Here is a 3,872-nt window from a genome sequence, read left to right on the forward strand (position 1 = left end):
TGTGGGCAAAATTCAATGGAAAATAAACACGCCGCAACCACACAATGGCACAGTGTTCAAATGAACAAAATCACGGTGTGACTGAGTTTTTGATTGAAACTATTATTCACTGACCTATTAAGTTTTATCCAATAAATATCAGAGGACTTATATTTTAACAAGTGAGCTTACAAATAAATTGTACTTTGTAAAACATTTACAGATTAAAATTTGAAACTAAAGGCTAGTTGTAGCACCTTATCTACATGTTCTGAAGGATGGGATAAAGTCCAATTCACTGTGGCCTAATAGTTGCTTTTACATACAATTGATGTGGTGCTCTGTTTGTACAAATCACAACCTTTAGCTGTATCCAATACCGATATTGTGTGTAATGCTAGAGAAGGCAAATATTATCTCACCACGTCTGCTGCCGTGCCAGCAGATTATAAGCTTCATCAAACACAATCGCTGGTTAAAGTTACATTCTTAAGAAGGCACTCCCATGAAAATATTCAGACTTTACTTCAACAGCTCGAGAACGAGAGTTTCAAAGATTTAAAACTCTCTTCAAGAATTAAAATTACTTAATTCTTGTCTAAAATGGGTGACTACTTGTGTTTAAGGAAACATCCACTCCATATGCACTGTCCAGACCTCTCAGGATCTCATATGTTTCAATTAAATCCCCTCTTATGCTTCTAATTTCCTGCATGGTCAAACCCAGCTTGTCCAACCTTTCCTAATCAGGCAAGCTGCCCATTTCAATTATTTCATGTTCTAATAGCATTTCTCTGAACTACTTCCATTACATTGACATCCTTCTGCTATGCAGAGACCAGTTATCTCCCCTATGCCATGTATAATTAAAGCATAACCTCCTAATCTTTGGTGGGACACTCAGATCTTGCTACTCTCAAGAGCTCTACAATCCTCTCGTCCTGTAGATAACATGCCTCATTTTTATTATATGTACAAAATAGCTAATTTCACACCTTATATTCCATTTGTCAGATTTTTGCCCACTCATTTAATTCACCTATATCCCTTTGCAGCCCCCTTTTGTCATCTTCACAACTAAATTTCCTATCTATGTTTGTGTCATCAGGAAAGTTGGCAACCAGACCTTCTGTGCCTTCATCATTCAAGTCATATTTATAAATTGCCATCTCTTCCTATGAGGTAAAAGGCTTCAAGGTTCAACGTCAAGGTCAGTTTATTGTCACGTGTACCAGTTAAGGTACAGTGAAATTTGAGTAGCTCCAGTGAAGTGATGCATCACTCCTGGACAAGCTTTATCAGACTCGCTTCGACGGCTAGAACAACAATGTATCTTCACTAACACCTACAGTCCCCGGTGACTCTATGATCTCATTCTCCAAGGCCGACATCAGAAGAATCTTGTGATGTTGGCATCGGAAAGCATCTGGCCTGATGGTGAACTTGACCGTATTCTCAAAACCTCTCAGTACTCACATAGAAAGCTCACCAATGCCTCTACAACCTCATAGATTTGGCATGTCATTGAAAAACTCTATCGAACCTCTACATGTCTATATTGGAGAGCAGACTGACTGGTTGCATCACCTCCTGGTTCAGTACCTCAAGAATGAAGGAGGCTGCAGAAAGTGGTGGACATTGCCCAGTCCAAGATTCATACTGATCTCCCCACCATCAAAGAGATCTATAGAAAGTTCTGCCTCACGAAGGCAGCTAATATTATCAAAGACTTACACTACCCCTGGCAACATTCTCATCTCATTGTTACCATCAGGAAGAATGTACATGAGCATGTGAACTGTTACCTCCAGGTTCAAGAGGTTCTTCCCACTAACTATCTGGCTTTTGAACCATCCACAACTCTCGAACCACAACCCTACCTCAGCCATTTCCAACTTTGCACAATTATGATTGCTCTACGTATTTTGAATTATGTTCTATCACAGCCTGGGTACTTAGAGTAAATGATAATGTATTGTGTATTTATTTTTGTTATTGTTACATCAAAGGTACTTGCAAAGCTGCAGCAAATACGAATATAATTGTTCCGGCTCAAATCCAGTGCACATAACAAATAAACATTCTTCTTTGAGTCATAGAGTGACATAGTGTGGAAACAAGCCCTGTGGCCCAACTTACCCACACCAGCCAACATGTCCTTGCTACATTAGTACCATCTACCTGCATTTGGTCTATATTCTTCCAAACCTGTCCTATCCATTTACCTGTCTAACTGTTTCTTAAATGTTGGGATAATCCCAGCCTCACTACCTCCTCTGGCAGCTTGTTCAATACACCTACTCTTTGTGTGAAACAGTTACCCCTCAGATTCCTATCAAATCGTTTCCCATTCACCTTAAACCTATGCCCTCCGGTCCTCGATTCACCTACTCTGGGCAAGAGACTGTGCATCTACCCGTCCTCTTTCTCTCATGGTTTTATACACCTCTATAAGATCACCCATCATCCTCCTGCACTCCAAGGAATGGAGTCCCAACCTACACAACTTCTCCCTGTAGCTCACACCCTCTAGTCCTGGATACATCCTCGTAAATCTTCTCTGTAGCCTTTCCAGCTTGAAAACATCTTTCCTATAACATGGTGCTCAGAACTGTACACAATACTCTAAATTTAACATAATATTCTAAATGTTATTGTTAAATATAACACCCTTCCATTAAGTACTTTGGCATACCTCTCATTACCAGATGTGTTGACCTTTGTAAGAGATACCAAGTCATACTGCCTCTGCCTTTTCTTTAGACATGAAAGCTCCATTGCACAGGAAAGAACCCCCTGCACCGCCATTCAATATGATCATGGCTGATCATCCAACTCAGTATCCTGTACCTGCCTTCTCTCCATACCCCCTGATCCCTTTAGCCACAAGGGCCACATCTAACTCCCTCTTAAATATAGCCAATGAACTGGCCTCAACTACCTTCTGTGGCAGAGAATTCCACAGACTCACCACTCTCTGTGTAAAAAATGATCTTCTCATCTCGGTCCTAAAAGACTTCCCTCTAATCCTTAAACTGTGACCCCTAGTTCTGGACTTCCCCAACATCGGGAATAATCTTCCTGCATCTAGCCTGTCCAACCCCTTAAGAATTTTGTAAGTTTCTATAAGTACCCCACTCAATCTTCTAAATTCTAGCGTGTACAAGCCGAGTCTATCCAGTCTTTCTTCATATGAAAGTCCTGCCATCCCAGGAATCAGTCTGGTGAACCTTCTCTGTACCCTCTATGGCAAGAATGTCTTTCCTCAGATTAGGAGACCAAAACTGTACGCAACTGTACTCTCCTTCAGCCATTGCCATCACAAACAATAATCACTTGTTACTCACTGCTATTTGAGCGATTTTGATTGATGTAAAATGGATGCTGTATTTGATTAGATAAAAGATTGTTGAAATTCTGAGTTCAATTTATTTTTGTCCTTTAAGTTATTTTTGAGATGGGAATTAATACAGTGTAAAAACAAATTGTTCTCCACCATTAATTGTTTTTCCCTAGCCCATCTTCTGTGCATTCTGTGTCAGTTGCCATTTCGGGTTGAGATCATGCATCCTGACTAAGCAAAAAGAAAAGATTGCTCTTATGTAGCAGTAAGAGAGAGTGGTGGGACAGAGGCTGGAAGGTGACAGTTAGGACCAGAGGAGTTCTGCTTTCTGTTCCAGATTCCAGCATCCATAATCTCTTATGTCTTTAGCTTCATTATGTACGTTGAAGAGTAGTCACAATTGTAGAGGAACGAGCAGCCAATTTTCACACAGGAGCAGCCCATAAGCAGCAATGAGACAATTCATACGGTAGTGAGGGTAAAATTAAACCCCCGACTGTCACTTCTGCTGCCAATATGGGCTGCAAAATTACTACTTTCATCTGTTAGT

Source organism: Amblyraja radiata, chromosome 3 (genome assembly GCF_010909765.2).
Source record: "Amblyraja radiata isolate CabotCenter1 chromosome 3, sAmbRad1.1.pri, whole genome shotgun sequence".
In the NCBI taxonomy this organism is placed as follows: domain Eukaryota; kingdom Metazoa; phylum Chordata; class Chondrichthyes; order Rajiformes; family Rajidae; genus Amblyraja; species Amblyraja radiata.